We start from the raw sequence: 21,865 nt of genomic DNA, 5'->3' as shown, positions 1-21,865 counted from the left end.
ATAAAAAATTAAAAATATGCTTAAAGACTTTTATGTCATTCTTCAGTACCTCAATCAAGTGGGCATTCATCAAAGTGAAGGTGTTTGTCACTTACAAAGGAAAAAAGACCTTTTAAGGCCAAAATAACTTCATTATTATTTTTTTAGTTATATAGTCTGGGAAGCCTTTGTAAGCTAAAACTTTGACACAGTCATTTTTTTTTTCTTCCAATGGTGTGCTACAATGACTTGTATTACTGATTGCAAAACATAAATAATGAAGCTGCAAATAATGGACTTGCGAGCATATAGGACATTGTGTGTGCGTGTGTGTGCGCACGTGTGTGTGAGTGTATAGTCTAATAGTCCTATTTTGTGCCTTTCTTCCTCTGCAACTTGTCTTCTGTCTTGCCCTGTACATGGTTACTTTCTTTCTTCCTACACTATTTAAAAAGACCATTCACTCCATTTAAAATGAAAAGCAATATATTACAGAAAGCAGGAAAAATCTCCTTGGGGTAGGGTCGGATAGCACGTACTTCTACATACATGTACAACACTGAATACACAGATGCAGAGCTGAATCCCTGCCCCAACCTGTCTCATTCCTTGGGACTTCACAGTGTGGGGAATTCCTTTGATTGCTGGACAGCTCTGAGTCTCCTATGACTTCCACACCCACTCCATTTCCTGTTTAATTCTCAGAGCTGCCACTCTCGCAGAAGCCACCGGTCCAAGACAAAGTGAGAAAGGTGGCCAGAAGAGACTCCTGTCCTTCTGATCCAGCACATCACCACAAGACTGGAGAGCAAAAACCTCAGAGCATAACATTTAAAGATAAAAGGAACTTGAGAGGTGACTGGTCAAGTGCTCTTTAAATGTGGGTGTCTCTTCTAGAGCATACCTGATAGTCATCCACTCTGACCTTCAAATTTTCCAATGACGGACACGGTCCTACTTTATTTCACTTTTATACTGATTGATGGGTTGATGAAAAGGGCACAAATGGCATTACAACCACAGTCAAGTGGGCAATGCCAAAAAGGAAAAAAAAAAGGATTATTCTTAATCTTGCCTCCCTTTATAAGATCAACTATTTTTGAATTTCTGTTACTGATCTAGGAAGCCCCACCCCCAAAAAATAAATAAATAAATGTAACCCTTTAGGGTCCGTGGGGAATGTAAAGAGGCTGAACCATTTGGCGTAAAGGTACATTGGAAATTGTATTGGTTCATGGTGTCCTTCACACCGTGAGAGGCAGATCCTGAAAAGGAGAATTGTGTAAAGAATGTATCAGCCTCAATACCACAGTATTTCCCAAGTCTCTTCCTAATTCATCTCCTGTTGTCACTGTGACACCTGTACAACAAAAGAAAATCTCTGAGATTATCTTATCCAGGGATCTTTCCAACATCTACAAATACCATCTATGTTGAACAGTGTGTTCCCAAGTTACCTAAATTGTCCATCTGATGGTATTCCTTTCAAAGGAAATTGGAGAGTTCAGCAATATTCTGAAACGACTAGATGTGACAACACAAAGAACAAAAATAACAAAAGAAAATCCTTCAAAAAGTGTGCCCTGTAGAAACAAGTAGATATCCTTTTCACCATTGCTTTATGGGAGATTCTTCTAAAATGAGTTTAAAATAAAAGCGGTATTAAGTTTTGGGGATGCAAATTCAGAAAACTAATTAGCTAATAGAGAGACTAGAAGACTGTGAACTATAATTTTGGCTAAGTAAACAGAATGGAGAGCGGTTTTAAAAATGATTATTATTTTAACGAATTATAAAATTTAAAAAAAGCTATAGAAAGAAATTCCAACAACACACAAGAATATAAGGAAGAAAACAAAAAACACCCCACATCTCACCACTAAAAATAACCTTCATAGATTTTTATGGGAATATCATTCCAGACATGGAAATAAGAGATATTTTAGAGTTTTAAAAAGTGAGTTTCATTCAGGCAACTAAGAATGGTATTACTGATGATGGTCTAAAGAGACCCAAAACCCAACTTCTTAAAATGTCTATTTCATTTGAAAAGTGATTAGTGAACTTATCCCATAAGGTTCCTTCTCTTCTCGAGGTGAAGTAACTTTTATTTCATTGTTTCCTTATTAAAAAGAGAGTAAAATCTCCCCTCCCCCACTCCTAAACATACCTTATTAAACTCATGTAAGTGCAAAGATTTAACTGGAAATTTTCAAACGCAAAGGAAATTTTGCTCCTTTTAGGTTGCAAAACTCGAGGCCATCATGGTCTCCATTATCTGTGTTAAATTCATGGAGCATTATCCAAATGGCAGTTATTTCTGTTTAAAAATGTTATGGTAACTCTCCTTTCCTACTTACATTTCACTAATGCTGATACAAAATTAGACACCATTTCCTGACTTACCCACCAACTTACCTTGAGAAAATGCAGGTCGAATAGGTGGAAGAAGAAAGCCAGTATTTCCTTAATAACCCGCATATCACAATTGAAGGTAGTTGTAATCAAAAGTACTGATTTTCTGCGCAGTAATAGCTCAGTTTATCTCATAAACACTAGAACATTAGACCACCTGATCATCTTTCTGGGGGGGGGAAAGCATAGTTTTAGTAAATGAAATCATGTTTGTCCACTGACATGTTCGAATGTAAAGATGTACTTTCACTTTAATTGGTCCTTAATCAAGAATGGCATTTACCTATTCTCTTACTATGGAAACTTATGCATATGAAGCAATAGGCACAAAGTTCATGCCTCTGCTACTTGTTTTTATTTTTACTGTATATGAAGAGCAGGAGCCGCATTCTATGTAAAGAAGTGAAGACCACACTTCAAAATCCTTCTTCCCTAAATTCATTAAGTGGCCACCTCAATTCTTTGTTGTTTGAAATTTCATAATTAGGCACAGTATACGCACTTTGATGCCAAACGCCTACATTTGTATAAGGCTTTAATATGCATGAAGCACATTTCACATAATGGCATTTGATCCAGATACAAGGAGAATCGCTTTGCCACCTCTGTTTATAATTGACGCTCCCAAGTCCCAGAGCCACATTCTGAGGCAGAGTGGGAGGTATTTTGATTTCAGTGGCATTGCCTTTGGTTATCAAAAGGAACTCTTAAGATTGGTTTAATAATGTTAAATTTAAAGTCCAGGATTCTTTTTGCCATGTTAGAAGTAGAACATCTAAAAGGCTCTCCAGTGATCTAAATGATTCTGTTTTACTTAGATTCCTGGAAATTGCCAAAGGGCTTCAAGGGGTGGGGGGGGGGGCGGGGGTAAGAATGAGGAAATTTTCCCTCTGGGCAATTGGGGAAAACAAAAATATTTTTGTGCTGTAGAGACTTCTCAGGAAAGGAGGGTTGGCCAGCAGCAGCAGCATCTGTGAAAGGGGAATTTTCACATTTGGGAAAACATGGTCATAATTAATGACTTAGGAAAGCCAAGAAAATGGACCATGTTGGAAAAATATGATATTCAAAGCCTCAGTCATTGTCAACCGATTGGGCCAGAAAAATTGAATTGTTTTAAAAAGAGATTTTTTATTTGGATATTTTACTATAGGGCCTTTCTTCAGTAGATCTAATAAGTACCCTGCCCTCGCCTGGGGAATCAGCTTCCCCTAGCCAGACACACTCTCTGTCCCTCCCTACCCTAAGGGAGTTTGAGTTAGACTTCTGGCCTGGACACCGGCCTGTAGTCTTTTGCTTTGAACATGATACTTCGCACTAGCCAGCAGGGCTATTATCATCCATTAGAATAGAGATGATTGTCCGGATTCTGGGACAAGGGCGGAAGGATGGGATTGCATGAACCTAATGCAGCCACCATTTATTGAGGATCCCATGTCCTAGGTCCTGTGCTAAGAACACTGAAAATCTATCCTGACTTAGATCTGAGGAAAGTGAGGCTCAGGGGATGTAAGTAACGTAGCTGTATATCTTCCATCGGCTCATCCTGTATGTAAAGTCTACCCCCTAAATTGGAATGTTCTCACCCTGCATACGACCTCTGGCTTACTGAACTACCCCTTTCCTCTTCCTCTTCCCCCAGATCACTTTGTTTAAATTAGATCTGGTCTTGGGGCTATACTCATTGGAAAACTCCACGGTTACTTACCATTCTCAAGAGGAGAAATCTGGGTTAGCAGGCGCCACACCATTCACGTCTGTTTACTTAGGGTCAGAATGTTCTTGCCCCACTTTCTTGTTTTATTTTCATCTCAGTCATCGATTTTATTTAAAACAGGTATGATCATCTTTGGCCTCTTCTCTCATAATTTTCCCAAGATCAGGATATAGCTTGCTGAATTTCAAGATATTTGCCAAAGTTTAGGTCAAGTTTTTTAGAGAGGGAAATATAGCTAAGAAAAAGAAAAAAAAAAGAAAAGTCCTATATTTGACATGCAGATGTGGTATCCAGTAGAGAATCTATAAAATGCAGCACATTGCTTTGTGAAATGAAAAAAACGGCAGGTTAAATCACATCCCCCCGAAGCAAGAATTCCATGCTCTAAACCCATATGACGTGGCTTCTAAAGTTAGCTCTGTCCTGCAACTGCCATGAATATGAGAAAACAAACCTAACTGGGATTAGAGTCTAATTACCCTGGACTAAACCTCAATGGATATTACCACCAATTCAACAAAATCATAGTATCTTGGAAATAATTTAATATTTTTCTTTTCTGTTGAACTTAAAAAAACATGTTAATTAAATCTTGTTAATATTTGCTTTTGAAGTGCTTCTTGGACATAGCCAGACATTATTACCTTTATTTAGAGATGTGAAAACCAAAGGGATGTATTAGTTTTCCACTGCTGTGTAACAGACTATCATAAACGTCGGGGGTCAGAACAACATCTCATTAATTAGCTCACAGAAATCTGGGTGGGTTTGGCTGGGTTCTCTGCTTAGTGTCCCACAAGACAGAGATCAAGGTATTCGTCAGACTAGACTCTTACCTGGGGCAGAATCTGCTTCCAAGTTCATTCCCACGGCCGGCAGAACCCCGTTCCTTGTGTACCACTGAGGTCCCCCTTTGCTTTCTGGCTGTCAGCCAAGCGTCATCAGCTTCTAGGCCGCACACATTCTTTCTCATGGGTCTTCTCTATCTTCAAAGCCAGGAATCACCGTCCAATCTTTCTCACATTTAGAATTTATTTTACTTCTTCTGCTACCAACTGAGGAAAACCATTCTTTTAAAGGGCTCACCTGATTGGGGCAGGCCCACCTGGATAATATCCGTATCTTAAAGTAAACTGACTTGGGACTTTAACTGCCTCTGCAAAATCCCTTCACAACTGTATCTAGCTGGGTGACTGAAGTAGTATCTAGATTAGTGTTTGATAACCACAAGATGGGAATTTTGTGGGGCTATCTTTTGAATTCTGACAACCTTAAGGAAATAGGGTTACCCAGTTAACCTGAGATATGATCTGGAGATACGCTCCCAACAGTATTAAACCACAGAATTTAATTTTTCACTTTATTCCTTTTTTGTTATATATATATATATATATATATATATATATATATATAGTTTATTTCTTAATATACCTATTTTGAGAGTAGACATCCCGTATTTTTTACTGATACATTATCAAAAAAGCTGCCAAGGCTGTTTTAGGACCTGTGTTTCAGGGGCCTGTGAATGTCCAACAGGTAACGTGTAGGTGTGCAGTAAGACATGGGTGTATATATCAGCGGGTGGGGAGGGGGGATGGTGACGACAGGTGAGGAAAGGGGAGGGGCTGAGATGGGTGAGTACAGACAGTTTATTTCCGTTTTTAATACAGTCACTGAAGACCTTTGAAGATGATCTTTGTTATTTTCTGCTGGCAAGTCCAGAAGTTCAAAACCCCAGGGATTCTCTGTGTGCAATTTATGAGTAGTATTTGAGGACGTTTCTAAACATAGGGGCATTTTGGATTATGCTGGATCAGCGTCACCAGGATACTCCACCCCTCGTGTGGATGTGAATGTCTCAAAGTTGCTGTTGCACAATTTCAGTGTGCCATGCCTGCCAGATGCAGGGCAGGCTGGAATGCAGGCCGAGCCGTTGGCACAGCGAGTTGCTGATCAAGAAGCCTGGGTCTGCAGAGGGTCACCTCGGGACTGAGAAAGTATAGAAAGGGCTGAGAGGATCCCAGAAAGGGAGGTGACGGAAGATGAATATTAATTTCTCTGATTTTCGTATTTTACCTGGAGGACAGCCTGTTGGAAAATCTGGTTTTCTGGTGAAGAGAGTGGAAACAGTTTTCGCCTTTAGAAAGAACATATATAGACATGTGAAAACCTCAGAAAAAGGCAGAAAATTTCAGATGCTAAGTATTTCTCTCTTCTTCCAAGAACATTTGGGTTTTCCCCTTCTTGAAATCCTGGCCAAAAATGAAGGAGAGGAGGATGTGGCCCAGATGTTTCTTTTAAATTGTCCCAGACCTTTAGAAAATGGTGAAAAAATGTAATCATATTATTAGGCGAAAGGAAAGAAGTCAGTGGAGAATAACTGCACTGAGAGAGCACTAAGCTTAAGAGTATAGGTGGTGTGTTTAGCTTTGGAAAGGAGGATACAAGAAGAAAAAGCCTGGGTGGGAGAAATTAGTGTCTGCTTCTGAATTGTGAGGTCTTTAAAGCATAACACACTTAGATCCTTTAACAACGTAACGTTGCTCTATAAAGAATAACTCTAAGGATGATGGCAAAACGTTACCGATGTTATTTTTACTGCTCAAATTTCTACTTAAAAATCTTTCCCTTCATTTATTCATTCATTCAGAAATATGTGAGGCAAACCTACCATGTGCCTGGATCTAGGTGCCAGAAATACAGCTGTGAACACAACAGACAAAGTTTCTGCTCTCGGGGAGCTTATATTCATTCTAGTGTGGAGGAGTTGAAAAATAAAGAAATAGTTCTCTCTTGTGACATGATACGTATAGAGGTAAACAAGATGATGTTAGACAGCGATAGGCACAATACAGAGAAGTAAAATAGAGTGAAGTGATGGATGACCAGTTGGCTATTTTCGATTGGGTGGCCAGATAATACCTCTGTGAAAAGATGACAGTTGAACAGTGATCTAAATGGTACGGAGGAGATGGTTGTGAAAAGATCAGAAAGGAAGAGCATTCAAGACGGAGAGAAGAGACGGTTCAAAGGTCGCCAAGATGGTACCAAATTTGAGTGTGAGGAAGAAAAAGAAGGCCTAGATGGCTGGTACTCAGAAGCAAATGGAAAGGTGGTACAAGATGAAGTTGAACAGAAGGACAGAACCTAGATCTTTTAGTCATGGAAGTTCACAGTAAGGAATTTGAATTTTAGGTGAGATGGGAAGCAATGGGGGTTTTAGGCAAGGAAGTGATTTTTGGTTTGGGCAATGAATTGTAGAGGGCAAGAGTGAAAGTACAGAGCTCTTTAGGGAGGCAGTTGCAATAATCCAGGTGAACAATGGTGACTTGAATTAGGCTAGTCGCAGTGAAGATGGGAAGAACAGAGCACATTGCGGGTATATATGGGAGGTAGAGTCATCAAAACTTGCTGGTGGTTTGTAGGTGGGACCTCAGAGAAAGAAAGGAATCCAAGTTCTATTATTGGTTTGGGGCCTGCATGATGGTGCTACAGTGAGACAGATCATCTGGGAATCAGAAGCCTGACAGACTGGGTTCATTTCCTCCCCAACAGCCGTTCCTCTCTTCCTCCTTGCTAACAGAACCCTGACGTTGGTGAGGATGGCAATATGTGCAGCCCCAAGTGAGGAATCATGATTGGTATAATTCAATCATAATAATCCCGTTCTCTTTCACTAGATACTCAATTTCCCCATCTCGTGGCAGCTAGGGGTGATTCATTTCTGGCTAATGAGACCTAAGGGAAAACCTTCTGGAGATGGATATAATGGCTATCTGGAACATGCTCGTAGCGCCTGGAGTCATGGCAGCCACCCTGCAACAACAAAACAGAAGCCATGATGACTAAAGGCCAACATGTTAAGGATGGTGAAATAGAAGATGATAGATAGATAGATAGATAGATAGATAGATAGATAGATAGATAGATAGATAGTTTGGGTCATTGATGGTATAGTTGTGCAGCTGAACCAACACCAGCACCATCTTTTGCCAGACATTTTGTTTATGAGAAAAATAAAACTATTTCTTTAAGCCTCTTTTTGTTATTTGATACAAGAAGGTGAAGGGAGAGAATCAAGGGCTCTTCTCGTTTGGAAGGACTGACTTATTTATTCCTTTCCACAATAGAACAAATATTTCTAGACATTTTTGTCTTTTCCTATTACTATGACACTAGATAATCTGAGAAGATATGTATCAAAATGAACAGAGTTGCAGTGACCGAGAGGGAGCCCAAAACAGAGGCTGACAGTCAATATAGAACACGAACTCACCTGGCATTGGTACGCCAGCAAGGTTGAAGTTGTTAAAACAGGAAAATCAGGGTGATGGCAAAAGCTCAGTCTCAGGACCATTTAGGTCCCTGCATTTCCAAGCACTTTCCACCAGCTGGGTGGGGAAACGTCCTCAAGTAGAGTACATATTTCTATTAAGATACCTTTCTACGTATATATAGCACAGTGTTCACGCATTGCTTTTTTTCCTCTTCCAACATATAACAAATTGCCTAATGAAAATTCCCCTACTAACTTACTCAGGGAACCGAAAGTAGGCCAAATGGAGCTTTTAACAGAGTTCCTAGTTGCTGATGAAAATCGCATCTACAAACCCAATTGCACCTATTTCCACTAGAGCTGTCACCCAGAACTAGATCACCAGTTTTGTAAATTAAAAGTTGGCCAACCCACATATTTTCCCCCTTATCACTTTATCGTATGCTAGATGGTTTGGACTCCATCTATAGAAAACAACAGTAAATACATTCTTTTTGCCAGTGGCCCATCAGAAACGGCTATTGATTTTGTGTGGGTCGACAAGTAACTGAGTCTGCAAAATTGACATCGCAGGGTAAGTATCTTGTATTCTGCCCATCACACGAGTCTGTGTTCTCCTGAGGTTGATTGGCTTGTCACAGTCTGTTTTTGTCATTCCATAGTTTATCACTATGCTTGGGATTTTTGCTCCTACACCTTTCACTTTATTTTCCCATAATTTATTACAACTAACCCTTGTATTTTATTTTTTTTAACAGTTTTGGATCTACATTAATTTTTCAGTCCCTGGAGGATCATTCTGTTCCCAAACATTATGTTCTGCACTCTCATGCTCATGTCACTTTGTGTCGTGCCAGACTCCTCCTGGGATCTCAAGAAATGCTGTTTCTTTTAGCAAGATAGGAGATTACTCTAGGACGCCCATAAAATGTCTTTCTCAGTTGAGTTACTCTCACCATTTATGTATCCCCAGCGGCTTAGGTAAAAAATATTGGTTAATAGAAAGAACCTAAGTCTTTGGAGAAGCTTCGTTAGTCTCTCTCTTCATATCTGGAAACGCGGACGTGAATATCAGCTGGTCTTTTAGGAGGGTCGGAAAGAAATGATGAAAAGCATTAGCGACAAGGAAACCTTTCATTAAAAATATGAAATGTTAGGGAGCTGACGGTATCATTCTCACCAAGCAGGTTTTATTCAGCGTGAGGGGAGCTCCCTTGACTGCGAGCTGCTGTTCATCATTTTTATGGAGAAGGACGGTCCCGTGCCATCCCCTTCTGCTGGTGGCATCTACTGCTAAGTCAGAACTTCTTTCCAAATACTCAAGACCTGCTATACCCACAATATTCCCTTTTCTCTCAGCTTCTCAGCTCTATCTAGAATACTTCAGTGCCTTCGTATGAGGCACATTGGAACCTCCTTCTGAATTCTTGTAAAACCTTCCAAGAGGTTTGAGGCAGAGAAATAGGACCATGGACAGAGATACAGCCTACCAATAGCTGGCGCAGCAGGAAAGCTCAGGAAAGCTGCCTCTCCCTGCCAAGAATCCCTGGGAGAGGGTCTTTAAATGAATACTCTTCTTTATTCAGGGGTCACGCCCCCCTTCTCCGGTTTCCTTTTGGAGCAGCAGTTACTTCTGGAAATACCGGCTCCCTCCACCAACACTATGCTCCTGAAACACATAAATACTCATTCTTGCAAATGCAGCTCTTGAAATACTTTCATGATAAATATTTCAATCAAACTGAAAAGTACAGAAACTAGTTTCTCAAACATTTATGGATGAAACACTCAACCAATCTTAATATTTGACTTACCGGCTTTAGGTTTTTTTATTTGTTTGTCATAAAAAGTCTTACAAGTACAGCTGAAACCCATTGTCTACTCCTGATCCCCTTTATTTCTCTATTTTTCTCCTCTCCTCTTTTCCCCAAAATAATCACTGTCTTGAAGTTCTATAAGTCATTCTTATGCATGTTTTTATACTTTTTATTATATGCATATATTCATAAACAATATATGGTATTGCTTTGTGTTTGTAAAATGTAAAGGAATACTGTATCACACTGTACGTAACATTCTGCAATCTTTTGTCATCATTATTTTTTAGACTTATTCGTGTTGCAACCCGAAGAACGAACTCATTGATTATAACTGTTGAGTATCAATCCCTTGTGTGAATATACACAAGTTACTTATCCATTCTCTTGCATCGTTGGCATGTGGGTTGTTTTTGGTTTGTTTTGTTTGCTATAACAATCAGTGCTGCAATTAACATTTAAATACCAGTCTCCTGGTACACACCTCGTGATAGTTTTTCTAGGCCAGGCTTTCTCAACCTTGATATTACTGACATTTTGAACTGGATAAATCTCTGTTGTGGGGTAGGATTTTAGCAGTATCCCTCCCCTCTACTGAGTCACACACACCACCCTTGCACAAGTGTGACAACCAGAAATGTCTTCAAACATTTCCTAATGTTCTCTGGGGGGTCAAAAATCACTCCTGGTTAAGAACCATTAATCTAGGTAATATGCCTAAGAGCGCCACTGCGGGGCCTTAGGATTTACATTGATATTTGTTGTCACTTTGCTTCCTAAGAGTCCTGTTTTCCCACATCTTGCAGCTTTTGGCATTTTCAAAATTAAAAATTTTTGCCTATTTATGGGTATGAAATGCTCACGTTTTTATGATTTTATTCTGTTTTCCCTCAATATCCAGTGAGACTGAGCATCTTCTTCTATGTCTATTGGCGATTAGGGTTTCTCTCCTATGACTTACTTGCCTATTCACATCCTTTGCCAATTTTTCTCTGCAGTTGTTTCTTTTTCTTATTGCTTTGTAGTAATTCCTTATAATTTTTGAATTTTAATACCTTATGGCTTTTATATCTGGGAAAATATCTTCTCTAAGATTGTCTTTTCACTTTTTATTTTAGAGTACTAACATGTATCAGGCTTTTCCTTTGTTTTACTCATTTGCACTTTATTTAGTAAATTCTTCCTATCCCAAAGATGTAAAGATAATCTCCTATTTTCTTCTCGGAGTAGAAAATTTGACTATTCACATTTAGGTCTTTAAACCAACTTAAGTTTCTTGTGATGTGAAATAGGAAATACATATATAATTATTCCAACTCATATTTATTAAATAGTTCATCTTTTCACTCCTGGTTTGTTATGCCATCTCTGTTTTTAAATTTTAATTATTTGGCAAGACAAATCCCCTGACTTATTCTTTTTCAAAATTGCCTTGGGTTGTGGTTGGTTATCTGGCCAAAAGATATTGTCTCTTTCTCCTTTCCAACTGAATCTAAATTGTTTCTAGGTGTCCATGAACCCATTCCACACTGCTTAGGCTAAGCCCATTCTAGTAATTCCATCCCATTGTGATTGGTTTGGCCCTAGGTGTGTGCTACATCTCTTGCCAATGAGACCTATGTGAAATAATGCTAGAATGGAAGTGGGATAGGATAGCATAGGATAGGTTTCTTCCCACTTAAGAAAAAGACTTTCCTTTCCTATCTTTGTACAGAATTGGAGGGAAATGTGATGCCTGAAACTGTGGCAGCCATCTTGCCACCATGAGGGGGAAAGCCGGAGACCGAAACACTGAGAATGGCTAAGGAGACAGATAAAAAAAGCCCAGGTCCCCATGATGGCACCGTGCTGCAGCTAAATTAATCAATACTGAAACCACCTTCTACTGGACATGCTGTGATGTGAAATAACGAACCTGTCCTGTTTTATTTTCTGTTAATTTTATATTCTTTGATTTGCAGCCCAAGGCATCCCTACTACTATAATATGTGTTGACCCTTTATTCTTCTACATGAATGTTTGTGACCCTTGTTCCATGTTACATAATCAGCTTGGGATTTGAAAAGTTGGGTTTGCATTGAGATTAAACGTTAAGAGAACTGATATCTTCATTATAACAGATATTTCAATTCATGAAGATGGCGTATGTCTCCATTTTCAAATATTAACTTTTCCCATGAAAAGATTTTATACATCAAATCCCCATTTGATGTTGTATTTATTCCTAGGCACTTTATTGTTTGTTGCTATTAAGAATGGTGTCTTTTGTTTGCTATTAAATATTGTATGTGATAAATACTTACATTGGATTGCCATTGAATTTTGTTTGTTGATCTTATACCCAGAAACCTTGCTGAATTGTCTTTTTAGTTTTAATATTTTTGTCAATATAGTCTGTTTTATTTCCTTTATAGACAATCATATGATCTGAATGACGAGAGTTTATCTTTTCTTGTCCCCTACTGTGACAATGGAGATGTCACAGAGTCACTCGTGGAGCCTGTGGTGGCTTGATCCAATTTCCTGTCATGTGTCCTTCTTCCTGCCTCCTCGTTCCCTCCCGTAAGGCCCGTCGTCAGGCAGTGGTCAGCTTTTTTTTCTTTTTAGCCTCTTTTATAAGCCAGTTTGTGTGTATAGGGATGGGCGTTCTCAGTCTTGTCCGTAGTGTCAAGCGGAGAACCTGGTTCTGGCTCCACCTACTTCTCTCACCCGATGTGGATCACTTTGAGTTTCCCTGACCCTGCAGAAGCCTCGTTCCAGCATCCTCTGCCTCCTTTCAGACCTGGAACCCAACAGGCCCATCCATGTCTTCAGTCCTAGTTGTTGCTGTGCATTCCTGATCCCTAGAAAAGTTTAGATTTGGGGCCAACTGTGTCTTTTCATAGTTCTCTTTTATATTTTAAAAACCATGAGTTAGTGCCTCCCACGTTGATGTACAACAATGCTACCTTGACCAGAAATCGTAATGCCAAATGTCTACTGAGTAAAGGGTTACAGAGCTAGCTTCTGGCACTGCTCATACCACACACAGTAATTATCATCGAATAACAGGGTTACTCAGAATTTTCACAATGTCTTTCAGGTCCTCGTGCTTTGTAAACGCTATAGTATCTGTGTTTGTCATCTGAGTAATGGAGAATGGAGGTAAATACTGTTTTCTACACCCGGGGAAACTGAATCTATTTGCTTAATGGTGGCCAAGGAGAATCAGGCAGAACCACAAGATTGAGAGTTCCTCCAGAGGTAGGGCTGTGCCTTGTTCATCCTGTGCCTTTTACAAAATGACTCTCGATGAAACTTTTTGAGCTGACCAAACCAAACTCTAGGCCCAGCCTCGCTTTATTCCACAGAATGTCCCATGCATTAAGGAGACCTGTAATGAGGTCCTTGTGCTCTGTGCAGTGCTGTGACGAGAAAGAGAAAGGAAAGGAAGAAGAGGGATAACAGTTGATTCTAAGCAAAGTGAGTGGGGAAGGAATTGTCACTGGCATTTCGTCTAGAAAGTGAATTATGATTGAGATTTAGAATTTTTTTCATACTAATCCCCTTATATAAACTAGCTTAGTATGTAAATATAATCAAAATAGCACTCATTAAAATTGCAAAACTTATTAAAATATGTAAAACAGCCAGCTGCAGCAATAATGACTAAGAAGTGTAAAAATTAATTATTTTGTTCGATAAATATTTACTGATTCCTACTAAGTGCCAGCACTGTGTAGAAAGTTGGGATACAAAGGTAAATGACTCAGGTCTTTGTGCAGCTAACCATCTAGTTGGGCCAACTGATGGGCAAATAAATCATCCAAATATGATGGGATAAGCTCCTTAAAAGAGTGTTAGTTTATAGAGCTATTTGTGCGCCCCTGTTCCCAGCAGCCTCGCCCACAATAGCAAAGAGTTAAAAGCAACCCAAATGTCCACCAACAGATGAGTGGATAAACAAACTGTGGCTTGTACATACAACGGAATAGTATTCAGCTTTAAAAAGGAAGGCTATTCTGACACGTGTTCCAACCTGGATGAAATTTAAGGATATGCTAAGTGAAATAAGCCAGTCACCAAAAGACAAATACTGTGTAATTCCACTTATCTGAGGAATCTAAAGTAATCAAATTCATTGAAACAGCAAGTAGAATTGTGGTGGTCAGGGCTTGTGGGGAGGGGGACACGTAGTTGTTTCATGGGCATCGAGCTTTAGTTTTACAAAACGGAAGAGTTCCAGGAATTAGTTGCATACAGTGTAAACATACTTATTGAAATGTACGCTTAAAATGGTTAAGATGGTAAATTTTATATGTAACTGACCACAATTGTTTAAAAAGTTAAAAAAAGAAAAAAGAGTTAGCTTCATGATAGGGTCCCAAGTCTTGTGTTCACTTGAATTTCCAGCATATAGCAGAACGCTTGATACACAGTAGGCACTTGACAAACATTTGACCTTCCTCTGGCTTCTCCTCCCCATCCAATATCCTACACAACACAACAGAGGCGAGTCTTCTGTAAGCTGATTCAGCAAAACAAGGTATTTCTCTCATCAGAGCCCGGAAGCGGAAGAATTTCAAATATTTGTGATTTGATATTTGTCCTGATCATACCAGCTATTCTGCTCTAATATGCTTATCTGAGCTTTTTTGGCATTTAAATTTCCTAAAGATAGATAACTGTTTCTACTTAAAACAGAGTTGTGATGGACTTTATTAAGAAAAAAAAAATGTGGAAGGAAATCTGTGAAATGAAATCATTGTTAGGCCAGGGTACAAATGGCTCTGGGGCCAGGCGTGCAGGGTACAGGAGGAAGAATGAGGTAATTAGCACGTATTTGCAATTCTGCAGCCTGTTTCTCTTCACTGGCTGATTCTAGTTGCTCCCCTCATTCTCTTGTGTTTGTGTTTTTCACTTGGCCCAAAATAGAGACAAAAAAAAAAGTTTCCTTGTCCTTATTTCAGCTTTGCTACTTTTTTCCCTTGTGTGTTTGGTTTCCTCCTGCCATGATCCCTCTCCCCCACTCCCTCCACCTGCTCATACCTCTGTTTCTCCTGCCTTTCTCAATTAGGGCATTTCCTTGTGTTCTGCCACCCTGGCTTGGTGTGGCGGACGCATGAAGGACAGGTGAGTGAGCATTCAGTGACAGCACAAGCCTAGAGCCTGCCAAGGGCCAGAGGCACTGGGGATTCCCGTACCTGGCGCAGGTAGTGGGCAGGGCTCCTGCTGTTGGTTGTAGCGTGGATTTGGCCCTGGGTGTGCGTGGTGCTAAAAGTGGAACAGAAGTGTTTTGCTCCTGCTCCAGGGGAAGGCTGAGGGAGGACGGTATCAGAGTATGTTTCTTCTGTCTCCTCATGCTGAGTATGATGGGAGAGTAAGTGCAGACCAGAGCTAACTGAAGGCCTTCTTGGAGACAGGGTCAATCATAGAACCCACCAATGTTTCCAGGCCTGGAGATTTGATGATGTTACTTTTGAAATATAACACTTAAATAGTTCTTGCTGTGAAAGACACTGTTGTTCTAAGTGCTTTTAAATGTTAACTTATTTAACCTTTGAAATATTAACTCTAATTCTTAAAACAACCCTGTGAAATGGGAACTACTGTTGTCTGAATTATGTGGATGAAGAAACTGAGGCCCAGCGAGGTTAAGTGACTTGCTCAAGGTCACACAGCTAATAAGTGGTAGTGCCAGGATCTAAACCCAGACAGCCTGGCTCCTGAATCCAGGCTTTTAACCACTGTACAATGCTGCCTCTTTGATTGATGTACAGTCCCCCAGGATTTCCTTTGGAGATCTCATGTCTGATTTTACAACATATCTTTGCCAAGGTATAACACCCTCTAGTAGATTCTGGGCAATATGTGTATCCCTCGGAAATTTCTGTGAAGCTCTTGGGACATCTGCTAGCAGTCATGTGCTCACGGGCTGCATCCTGCAGAAGCCATCAGAGTTAGACCTTCTCTCTCTGGGGACCAGGGCACAAGACAGCAATGTCTACTCATACATACTTTAAGAAAAGAACTTTCAGCATATGTTCGACAAAAATAAAGAGTCACACTCTGCTGTATTGCTCGTATGACGTGTGCCCCCCAGCTGCAGCACCCGGGGATCTGTCCCAATCAGGGTGAGTTTGCACACCGCCGTCTCCACCCAGGCCCTGCGAACAGCATCATGAATTTTTTAGATGGCTGGCTGGACTTGGGAGTGCAGTTCAGAACTGGAGGACAGATCTTCCGGTGAAAGTAGCAAACTGGTCTGGAGAGAAGCCAATGACCTTGGCCTCTTTGCCCTGGAAAACCATGGCCGTGGCCCTGAATATCTGCAAATCCTGACCTTCCCTATCTCCCCCTGGCTGTGCCCACATAGCTTTCCCTGGTAAGAGCTGGATTAGCTGAGAAGAAAGCTTCCCAGAGTGAGGAAGAGCTTAGCTGTTTTCCTTCAAGGACTGACTTACGCTGAGGTACTGGGTCTCACTGTTGTACCAACCGAAATTTGTCTCTGGCCTCTTCCACGACTCTTGCCGGCTTCCAGCTCATAATGCCCAAGGCCTCTGCCCATTCTCCATCATCCAAATGCTTGTTCTTGACCTGGCTCTTCCTGCCACAGGGCCCTAGTTCACATCTGGCTGGAACTGGTACACAGTGAATTCCTGCTAAGAAATCAGCTGATAGCATCGGAGGCATGGGCTCTGCTCTACATATGGCACGTGTATCTGAATAGGGACATTCAAAACCCCAAAGTTAGAAAACTCAAAAGGAGTCAATAGCTAGGGGTAGAATTCAGGTGCTTCAACAGAGACATATGGGGGGAGGGGGGGTCCTGTCGATCTCCCCACATTTGCATATGCATCTAAACCCAGCCCTAGGGGCCATGTCAGCACCATGGATGTCCTTAAATCCAGAATAAAACATTCAGTTTGGAGCAACAGCTCTCTCTCTCTCTCTCTCTCTCTCTTTCTCTCTCAGTTTGTCCTTACGACTCACCGAATCCTAAGACCCAGATCAGGGCATGCTAATGAGTTCATTTTACTGGCAACTGGGACAGGGTCCTTTGTCAAGTGGGGTATTTCCTCTGACGTCACTGAACTGCTCATCGGCCCCAATGTGGGTCTCTGCCAGGAAAACCTGAATTGAAGAGGCGGCTCGGCCTTTGGGGAAAAGGCCTGTGTCCTGGTGGCCTGGGTGTGTCTGCTCCAGGCAGGCCTCTCAGAGCCGCTGATTCCTAGGGTTAAATGCACTTTTGACCCAAGAGGGGGAAAAAAAGTGTAAGCAACGGAGCTACAGCCGGTGCGCTGTTCCTGAATGGGACTTCTGAACCAGTGGGAAGGTGACCGTCCAGCTCCACCTATTCTATGAGGCTGCTGTCTTTCCTGCCCACCCACTGCCCTGCCCTCCCCTCCCTCACCACTTCCCTCCCTATTCTCTTGAAGACTAGCTGCCTAGGTAACACCTTTTGCTTCCAAACCTTCTTTGCTATTCTTCCTTGACCCCTTTCTGAAAACATTCTCTTTCCTCCTTCAATGCCAGACTGTTGGCATCTGTCTCCCTGTCTTGTGCAGGCTGCCATCTCTGGCTCACCACAGTTTTATAATTGCCTCTGGTTAAAGTTTAAATAGATGGGTCTCAGCCCAGGAGAAAAATGTAAACAAGCCATTTCTGCAGTCTTTCAGAACTGCTGACTTCCAGTGCTTTTGAATTGTGTGCTAGGAAATTCATTCAGCTCCTCCCTCACCAAGGAGCTGAGAACCGCCACTGGGCTTTCAGGGACCCGAGAGCCACTCTGACACCATTGAGAGGCTTTTAAATGATCTACACTTTTCCTTTTCACTCAATTAAGGACCCAGTCCCTAGTCTAGGGTGTTTGTCTGGTGTACGGAGGTGAAAGAACAGTTAAGCAATCTTTGTGGGCTGGCTTCTGACAAAAGGAAGGAAGTGAGAGGAACTGTCATTTCCCTGCTGGAATTTTTTCTTTCAGAGAAGGCAGAGATGGTATTTGTTGCCCCTCCCTTCCCCTCAGATTAGCTTACCAGTCTTGAGAATGGGACCATTCTTGGCCAGTGCAGAAGGAAGAGGGCAGGTCTGGTTTGAGCTGGTGATTTAGGCATATATCTGTTTGCCGTGTTTCCTTAGAAGTAAGCAGGCCTTTTTTTTTTTCCTTTTTTTTTGAGTCTTGATTAAGAATATTGATTTTCTATATTTTTCTGCTTTGTGTACTTTATGTACTTGTGATCTGGTGTCAGGATGGATTCAGCAATAATCTCGGATGCTTTAGTCAAGGTTTGGATTGGATCCTTGCCTTCTCCTACTCAAAAGCCTTCAGTAATTCCATTTCAAGTTCAGACTCCTATTCAAAGCCTTCCGTGGCCTGGCTCCAACCCACCTTCACCTTCCACTATTCCAACCATACGTTGACCCTCCTGAACTTTCCACCCACATCCTAAACACGTTCCCCTCCTTATTCCTCAGTGTCCCAGCACGCGCAGAAGCCCCCACCCCCCACCGCCTCCTCTGAGCCTTCTCAAACTTCCATCTTCCTGTGTTCCGTGAAACTTTCCTCGCTGTCTCTGCACAATCAGAACCACCACTGCTTCCTTCAGTTCTCAAGGAGCCCGTGACGATCCCCTTGACAGTAGCCCTTATTTCATTATCTACTGTTCAGCCTCTGTTTACGTGTCAGCTTCCTGTACTAGCTACGTAGCTCCTTGAATGGAGATGGTTCATTGTATCCCCCCCACATTGCCCCGCTGCGTTTGGGGCCCATGGTCAGTACTCAATGAAGATTAAATCTGTAATGTTTCAACCTGAGAATTTGAGGTCAATATTTAAAAGTAGCTCCTGAGAAGAATCAAGAGGAGTAAAGATAATAGTTTGGAGTCAGACAGATTTGTGTTCAAATCTAAGCTCTGCTGAGTCTTAGTACCAGGAGGGCTTCCTAATTTTTATCCTTTCCAAGCCTCACTTTCTTCATGTGTAAAATGAAGGCAATAAAATTGGTTTCATAGATTTTTGTGAGAATTAAAATGAGAGCATGCAAGTAAAGAACCTAACACAGTTCTGTCTTAGCCTTACCCTCCCTTGATGTTAAAACATTTTAAACGTCGAAGCATTTTACTCTGGAACACGAATCATATTCATTTAATAAAGTGATGCCACCTTTTCCTGTTTCTGCTACAACCTTCCTGGATGCAACAACAATGTCTTCTTATTCGCACCTGCAAGTTTTTCAAAGGCTTGTCTTCTAAGTAGGATTGGACTTACCTACTGATCAGCTGCAGAAATCCCAGTGATGGGGACGATGACCAGGCCGTTGCTGTTTGTCGCTGAGTTATTTTCTCACTTGGAGGGTCGTCTTTACACCATCACACGGACCTCTTCACTCCCAACGTCAATTTTAAAGAAGAGAAAACATACCCATTAGGATCCCCCCGTCTTTCCCGTCCACAAAGTCAGTGGCTACTTTCACCCATGGGAGAGGAGCCGTGGATTCCATTCATCCACCTCACATTTATTGAATGCCTGCTATGCTCCAGGTACTAAGCTAAAAGTTCTGTGCCTTTAAAAGTTTGAATCTAATGGATTTCGGGGTGAAGAGACGGATCTAATTAAGCAAGTCCCGGAGGGGTACATCAGAGGGGACAGTCAGGTATCAGGAAAAGCTTCAGAAAGAGGTGATACTTAAGCGGAGTCTTGAAATACCAGTACATGGCTGTCAACAAAGGGGGCAAAGCACTTCAGGTAGAGGAACCCAACTCTTGTTCCTTCCCTTTGGACCACTATGCACAGCCTGATGCACTGGCTCTGCCATCTTTAGTCTGGACAGCTGTCCCCTCCTCAGTCCAGCGGCGATTTCAGTTCTTCCTTATTATTAGTGATGGTTCCCATCTGAGGACTACCACGAGAAGAAGCTCTGCTGCTGCTTTTGCTGCCAAGGCCAGACAGCAGCTGGAGTGGTGTGAGCTCCGTGGTGGGGGGGAGGGGGGAGGAGTTGAGCATGTGTGTATGAGTTCACCTGCGTCTGTGTGTGTATGAGTTTGAGAGTCGGTGGGGGTGGGGGTGTCCATTTGGATGGCCGGCTAGGTGTTTATCTGCAGGTGTTGCCACAGAAAACAGACGTGGATATTCAGAAAACAAAGTGACAACGCAGGATCTCACAGATCTCACAGACAAGCTGAAAGACTGCTCAGCGAAGGGGGAGGTTGAAACAACCTCAACCAAAACAGAGTGAAACAGAAAAGGAAGTTGCATCAGAAGGGGAAGAATGCCAAGGTCATGCTGAAGAACCATAAATGTCACAAAATAAAAATAAACTTTGTGACTCTTATTTTACCTACTCAAATACATTACAATATCTCCTGCTTTACAGCATTTTAGAATTACTGAAATAATAATATTTAGTGCAGAAAAGATGGAGAACACAGAAAAATACAAAAAAATTGCTATAATTTTTTAAAGTTACATACATAATATCTTATTTATTTGGATCAGTGATTGATTATAACTTTGCCTTCAATTTCAAATATAAGTGTTTTTCTCCAGCACTTAAAAGATATTCAAACAAGTTCTGAGATTGACTTACTGAATTGACTCATATTCAAATAATATAATTTTAAAAGTCTCCTTATTATTAGCACAAATTGAGAAATTTCAATAAAGATACTGCAATAATAGTGAAGCAATTGAGGTGTCAGAACAAGAAATATAGATCCCAGGATGTTATTAAATTTTTTCATTTCCATTTATGTAGAAATGCTAGTCTCTTTACCAAAAAGAAGTAAAAGAGTAGTTTTCTTTTTGATTATATTCATGTAACTGTACAAATAAAATATTTATAGGACTAGTTATAGGTGAGGGGGTTTTATAAAAAGTTAATAAGACACTGGAGTAAGCTTGGTATCGGGTCTCATATGAGTCTTTTGAATCTATTACTTTATAAATATAGTTATAGGAATTGGCTTTCCATCACCTTCTAGGAATTATAATGGCTTCAAACGATTAACTGATTCGCCAATCTCACAAACAGTTAAAAGTATATTGAGTTTTCGGCAGTGAACTACGGTACTTTGATTAAAGTACAAAACAGTACTTCTCAGTTGAGTAAATTATTAGTCCATATGCCAGTTTACCAGCTAACTAGCGAATGGGTTTGGCATGGACAGAATTGACTAGGAGGAGAAAAGCTCCCAGTAGTGACAGAGGGAGGCAAGTAAGTCAGATGCATACAGTAGGTACTGTTTGCATACAGTAGGTACTCAGTAAATAACTGATGAAGGAATGAATGAAATGAGTGAATGAGTGGTAAGTATAAAGAAAGTGGCATAAACATCTAATTCAAAACAAAGTTTAAATTTTGCTGCATGACAGAGTTACAATACTTACCCTATGCTAGCTACCTGGGTAATATATAATGATGTAAAATGTATAATTTTTCAGAAGTTGTGAGACCCTTAAAAAAGAAAACATCTAGTTTAGGGAGAAATGGAACTCTACGAAAATCTAAATGTTTAGACTTAAGATTTTTTTTTGTTTACAAGTCTAAATTCAGTGTTACTTTAGGAACATTTAAAATGAATTAGGTATAAATTGGTTTACTCAAAACCATTATCTACTTTACATATAATTTATTCCAATAATATAAATTTACTAATTAAAATTGTTTTTTTTCTTTTGCAAACT

At 40.7% G+C, this 21,865-nt stretch overlaps 1 protein-coding gene and 2 long non-coding RNA genes across 11 annotated transcripts in view; 1 reads left to right on the top strand and 2 right to left on the bottom strand.

Moving 5' to 3' along the window:
* Positions 1-5,477, bottom strand: part of LOC109457901 (uncharacterized) — a 62,067-nt gene extending 56,590 nt beyond the window's left edge. For 2 of the 3 annotated variants that reach the window (XR_012490432.1, XR_002139116.2), the window contains exons 1-3: positions 4,948-5,477; positions 4,103-4,346; positions 2,398-2,563 (exon numbers count right to left, since the gene is read on the bottom strand). This is a non-coding gene — a long non-coding RNA (uncharacterized LOC109457901). The remainder of the gene's footprint in view (positions 1-2,397; positions 2,564-4,102; positions 4,347-4,947) is intronic. The other variant, XR_002139117.2, reaches the window with a different exon arrangement.
* Positions 1-21,865, top strand: part of MKLN1 (muskelin 1) — a 283,551-nt gene that overhangs the window by 61,054 nt on the left and 200,632 nt on the right. The window lies entirely within an intron of this gene.
* LOC109457907 (uncharacterized) overlaps positions 5,520-21,865 on the bottom strand; it is an 80,031-nt gene continuing 63,685 nt past the window's right edge. For 2 of the 3 annotated variants that reach the window (XR_002139120.2, XR_012490434.1), the window contains 2 exons: positions 19,451-19,563; positions 5,520-10,056 (listed from right to left, as the gene is read on the bottom strand). This is a non-coding gene — a long non-coding RNA (uncharacterized LOC109457907). The remainder of the gene's footprint in view (positions 10,057-19,450; positions 19,564-21,865) is intronic. The other variant, XR_012490433.1, reaches the window with a different exon arrangement.

Source organism: Rhinolophus sinicus, linkage group LG11 (genome assembly GCF_036562045.2).
Source record: "Rhinolophus sinicus isolate RSC01 linkage group LG11, ASM3656204v1, whole genome shotgun sequence".
Classification (NCBI taxonomy): Eukaryota; Metazoa; Chordata; class Mammalia; order Chiroptera; family Rhinolophidae; genus Rhinolophus; species Rhinolophus sinicus.
This window is presented reverse-complemented; position numbering and strand designations above follow the sequence as displayed.